The sequence below is a fragment of the Ailuropoda melanoleuca genome, chromosome 18 (genome assembly GCF_002007445.2).
Source record: "Ailuropoda melanoleuca isolate Jingjing chromosome 18, ASM200744v2, whole genome shotgun sequence".
NCBI lineage: Eukaryota > Metazoa > Chordata > Mammalia > Carnivora > Ursidae > Ailuropoda > Ailuropoda melanoleuca.
Window position 1 is genome coordinate 14,606,482 of NC_048235.1, and position 5,954 is coordinate 14,612,435.

A 5,954-nucleotide genomic window follows, 5' to 3' on the forward strand; every position below is an offset into this window, starting at 1 on the left:
TTGGTGGTTCATTAAAGCACGGGGACAGGACCCGTGGGCAGAAAGAGCTGCTGCACAGGGGTTGTGAGGGTGGCTGATTATATACTATGGGGTTGGGGGGAGGTAAGGAAACAGGGAGGCTGAGAAAGTACTTTCATATGTTAAAGAAGATTCACAAGATACCGGAGGGCTTGCCATTGTCAAGTTAAGCTTGTTTACCCCTCTAGCCAGGCGTTAACAACATTAAGATGGTTGGGAACTTCCTGGAGGCTGCCGATTATAAGGACATTTAATTGTATCTACATTCCCTTCCGGAAGCTAGGTTATTGGTAGAAATGCTTCGTTCTTATAAACTGCTAAGACTTTTGTAAACTGAGGGATTGTGGTCTCTATAGGTTAACTATTTCTTTGTCCTTTAGGGCAGCCAGGAGTGCCTGAGGAATGTCACACACGTCCCATGGGGGGAGGGGGGTGTCAGTTTCTGCTTTGTCCTCAGCTGGCCTTCTGTTCCCTCATCAATTGAATTATATTTTTAGAACGGGTGAATTTTATGGTGTATGAATTATCTATTAATAAAGCTGTTGGAAAAATAGTATTCATGGAGCAGCTACATGTGCCTTGCCCTGTGCTAAGCACGATGGGGCACAATAGGATATGAGCTAGGTTGTAGAAAATGGGGCAGAAGAGTTAGGGTAGGAAGGGGCTATCAAAGACGGACCTGAGCAAAAGGCTGCATGGACAAGGGTCAGACCTTTCAAAGGTGAGGAGGATTTTGTTGAGTGAGAAGGCAGGTGGCAGAATGAACAGTAAGATGGAAGGGAGGGAGGCATAAACTTGGTTTTAGATGGTCACAGGGATGCTGCCAAGGGTGGAACCATGTTTCAGAGAGCGTGGCAGAGGAATGTAGATTTAAGGAGTCAGGTGTTTTGAAATTGTAACTGTATGGGTTTCAATTGGAAAAACCAGAAATTATAATAAAATTCCTTCCTGTGACCTACGACTTAGATTTATGTGACAACTAGTTGAATAGAGGATGTAACTTCTAACTTGACAATATAAACAGCCAGGCGTACCCCCACATCATAGAAGGAGACTTAAACCACTTATTTTTTCCTATAAACGTGTAAATCTGTATTAAAGAAACAAACAAAAGAAAGGGGCCAATCAATTGGTCATTAGTTGCTAATTACACTGCGTGATATATTTCTCATTTTTAACTCTTGCAACTCCATAGCCTCGCTCCATCTTCCTGTGCGGTGGAGAAACCTGTTCTGTCACGTGACTTGCCCCCCCACCCCCCACTTAGCAAGCCATCTGTATACCTTGGGCAGGAGTCATGGGACTTTTCGATGATGGAACTTTTCTGGTTCTCTGTGAAAATTGCTGGATAGCCAGTTTTGAATTCTTAGTTCCCTTATATCTTAACTGAGCTCCCCAGGAAATAGACCCCGGGATGGAGAGGTACCTGCAGCAGGTTTGGGGGTATGTCTGATTTATGAGGGAGTTAGATCAACTGGATTGGGAAGAGGGAGAATGATGATCTGCGATGCAATTGCACATGGCAGCAGAGGTCCTAGCAGACCCCACAGGGAATGGCCCTCCAGGTTTCACGCCAAAAAGGGGGCTGGACAACTCCACTCTCATCTCAGCCAATCAACATCGGATGTAGGCAGTCCCAGGGAAGAAGTGTGCCCGTGAGCAAAAAGCTTTGGCCAAAAGCAATTCCAAAGGAGGAGTTCAGTTGGGAAGCAGGAGGAGTGAACCCTCTGGGCAGCTGGAGGAGAGTGCCTGAGTCCCGAAAGTGAGATCTCAGCGTTTCACCACCGCAACCACTACACCTTCCAAGGTATTTAAGAATTAAAATAGAGAGAGGCGCCTGGGTGGCGCAGTCGTTAAGCGGACTCAGGGCGTGATCCCGGTGTTATGGGATGGNTGAGATCTCAGCGTTTCACCACCGCAACCACTACACCTTCCAAGGTATTTAAGAATTAAAATAGAGAGAGGCGCCTGGGTGGCGCAGTCGTTAAGCGTCTGCCATCGGCTCAAGGCGTGATCCCGGTGTTATGGGATCGAGCCCCACATCAGGCTCTTCCGCTAGGAGCCTGCTTCTTCCTCTCCCACTCCCCCTGCTTGTGTTCCCTCTCTTGCTGCCTGTCTCTATCTCTGTCAAATAAATAAATAAAATCTTTAAAAAAAAAAAGAATTAAAATAGATAGAGCTCAGTTGGTTTCTTTAAGCACCTCTGCAAGCTTCCAACCATTCTATTTTCTGAAAAATAAAGTCTCTTCCAGACATTCTGGAAGACAAACAGCTTCATAGGAAGCCAACATTAAAAAAAAAAAAATCAAGGATGCTTTAGCAGTGTCAGGGTCTTCCAGTCAAAGAACAGGTTGGGTTTATTACTCACTGACATAAAGGAGGATACACAGCATGGAGATCTGGGGGGGCTCAGTGAGAAGGTGCTTGAAAGGTTTGGGTTTTCCTTGGGTGGTTTGGGGGAGGGCATACTGAAACAGAGTTTCCTTCTAGATTTCATGCTGTTAGAAAGGGGGAAATTGTGTGATTGGTTATCTCAGTAAAGCTTGTCCATAGAGAAGGGACTAGAACCAGGATGACGTTGTCATTGGTGAAGAAGTAGCAGCCGCTTAGCCAAGAAAGGAGCGTTTCTGGTATTCTGAGGGTGGCACAGGGGCTTTATTTTTGTCTGTGCTTGTGCAAAATCAGGAAGTGGTCATGCTTTGTCTCATTTTATAGTGTCAGCATCGCCTGGCTTGAGGTTGATACTCTGTGAGGATGTTTCTGTCCAGTAAGAGGACAACATGGCCCAGCTGTGAGTGCCAGGCTGGCTTCTGGATGTCAGGGGCTGCCCTTTGTTCTTCTCAGCAGCTTGCAGCAAAGGTAGCTTTTTGGCCCCCTGAAGAGATATCGGTTCATCTTAGCGAGCACTTGGTTGCAAATGCCAGAAACTCAACGTTGTTTAGGCAAAAGGAGAGAAAGTTTGTGGTCTGTAACCAAAACAGGACAACGGCAGGGATATAACTAGCTGTCAAGGAGAACTAGAACCAGGGGCTCAAACACCACCACATCTCATCCTTACTGCTCTGTCTACATTAGTTAGTGTCCTTGGTTTGTACTGCTAGGAGGCGGCAGGGGGGTGGGGAGCAGGATCTCTTAGGCTCCCAGTTCACATCCACAATCCCAATTTCTAAAACCTCAAGAAAGTCCTCTGATTGGCCCAGTTTGGGGTGTATGTCCATGCTGTGGCCATGGCAGTGGGGTCCTGTGGTTGGCAGCACCCTCCAGAACCATGGAGAGAGAATGCTGTTTCCCAAAGAGGGGAGCTGGACAGGCCCAGCAGCTCATGTCCACCGTTTGAGTCCTGTAGAGCTGTCCTAGTGCACACGCTGGACTCGGCGAGGTACAAACAGGAAACTGTTATTCTTTCTCCCTCTCAAAGCTCTTTTTTAGAAAATTCTGCCATTTGGATGAAACCTCAGTCTTGTCATAGAGCTTTTCAATCACTCTTAGATAGTACAAAGTGTTGTCCAACCTCATCATCACAAACCCTCTGGTCCAGCAATAACACAAACTCTTGCCCAATTGCTTCTCTACTTCCCCAGCTGGGGTCTGCCTCCATCTGCTGGAAGACCCCATTGAAGGGGGTGATGTTGTTGGCTTTTTGTCTCTCTCCTCATTCCACTTGCTCTCCCACCGACTAGCTAAGCACTTCTAGAATCTCAGGAGTTCAGAACACAGAAGAATGAAGGGACATCAAGGACAGAGATGGCTACACTAGACTGGTATGGGTATGACTGGCCTCTGGACCTTGGCACCATAATGCTGGGTGGCTGGCTCTTTCTTTCATGGGATGCTTTTGTCATTTCTTCAGAAATGCCGAATCTTCCCTTGGAGCCCAACTCACAGGCGAGGCACGGCTGTGGTCAGCCACTCCCAGCACATCTTCGGTGACAGCCTGGCATCTAATAAAATGATTCAAAGCTTTCCATCACCCTGTCTCCACCCAGTCTTTCAAACTCGTCTGCACTATTGCTGTATACCTCTAAGGTACTGATTGGTGTTCTCCACAGACCTCCAAGATAACATCCCATAAAAGGGCCCCTGCCAAGTAAATGTGGGAAGCACTATATGCTATGTCCTCCTTTCAGAAATACACAGTGATCATCAGGGTATTACAAAACTAAGATGGCCTGCTTTAAAGATAGGTATTTGGGGCACCTGGGTGGCACAGCGGTTAAGCATCTGCCTTCGGCTCAGGGCGTGATCCCGGCGTTATGGGATCGAGCCTCACATCAGGCTCCTCTGTTGTGAGCCTGCTTCTTCCTCTCCCACTCCCCCTGCTTGTGTTCCCTCTCTCGCTGGCTGTCTCTATCTCTGTCAAATAAATAAATAAAATCTTTAAAAAAAATAAATAAAGATAGGTATTTAACTTTCTATGATTGAGGCCTTCCCTAAGCCGATTTGATCAAAAGCCCTTCTTACCATTTGACTTGTTAACATCCTGCTGACTGCATGTTCTGCATAACACAGTTTTGCAAATCTAACTGTAAATGTTAGACTAAAGTTTGTAGCAGTGGACATAGAAAGGAAGCAGACACATTCAATTTTATGAAAATATATGTTTACCATCCAGAAATTTTATTATGTTTCTGGAGGAGACCATAAACAATAGAGAATCCGGGAATTGGGACGCTCCAGAATTTCCTCTAACCTCCTCCAGCTCTGCAGTAACTATTCCAAGAATATGCTGGTACTCTGTTAGCAGTGGTCCAAGTCCCCACTGAAAACCTTAGTTCACATTCGAAGTTTTGTGTGTGTTTTGTGTGTGTGACTTTGCTCTTTCTTTTCTTGGCTCACTTCCAACATATAGTAAATAGTCACAAAATACTTGTGGATTGAATGATTAAATAAAGAACTAAGTGAATGAATACACCCTGAACTTCAGCCACCCAGAATTGCTTGCTGTTTCGCCCACGTGCCTGGCTCTTTCACGTTTCCATCAGTATGGAAATGTAGTTCTGCTTTCATGGAGGTCCAACATCCTTTTCTTGGTGAACGCATGCATTTCAAGGGTTAGGTCAGGCATCGGCTTCTCTGATAAGGAGATCTAACCCTTGTCCTAACCTGACCTGACCTTGAAACTTACAGCCGTCCTAAACACACCTCCTCCTTGGGATGAGCAAGTTGGCTTTTATCCTGTGCCAGCCATGCTTGGAAGGGAAGAGCTCAATCTTTTAAACCGTGTGAGTGCCTACAAAGAGTCTACAGAGGATGTGACCTAAGACCCACTGTTGCTGGTGGAAGGATCTGTGCAAATCCCGGCTGTAAGGGCTGGGTGTCAGCCACGTGACTTTGTAGGGGGCTCTTGGGTCACAGCGTTTGCTCTGCTCTACTTGCTTACTGAAGATAAGCCTTCTGTGCGAGGGGATCTGCACAGCTGTTCTGCTCGGGTTGTTTTGGTGTAAAGCAGCCTTGACTGGGATAAACACTGGGTCAAGTGAGGTCGTCCTTCCTCAGAGAAACCCTGTTACCTAAGCAGTGGTAAGAAACAGAGGGTCCCTCTAGACTTCCCTGAGAACAGTTCCAACTTCCCAGCTCGGCCACTTAGTGATTCTGCAGCTTCTGATGTAACCGCTCTCTGGGGGCTCATCTGGCATTTTCTGGCCTTGAAGTGAGTGTGCTCCCAAAACCAAACCTAGCCCAGAAGAGAGTGGAGCAGGTAGAACTGCCCTCCCCCCGCACCCCCACACTTATTAGGAAACACCTGGCGATTTCTGAACCCAAGCGCAGAGTCTGTTAAGGGGGAAGAGGTACTAAAGGGATGGCCTAGGGGTGGGAAGCTGGAGTTTCTGTTAATTTTGGCACAGTATGTTTGGAACATCATGCCTTTGAACAAATTCCAAAGGGAGCCATTGGGCCCACCTCAGACTTGAAGGACAGATTCACCAGTTACACAG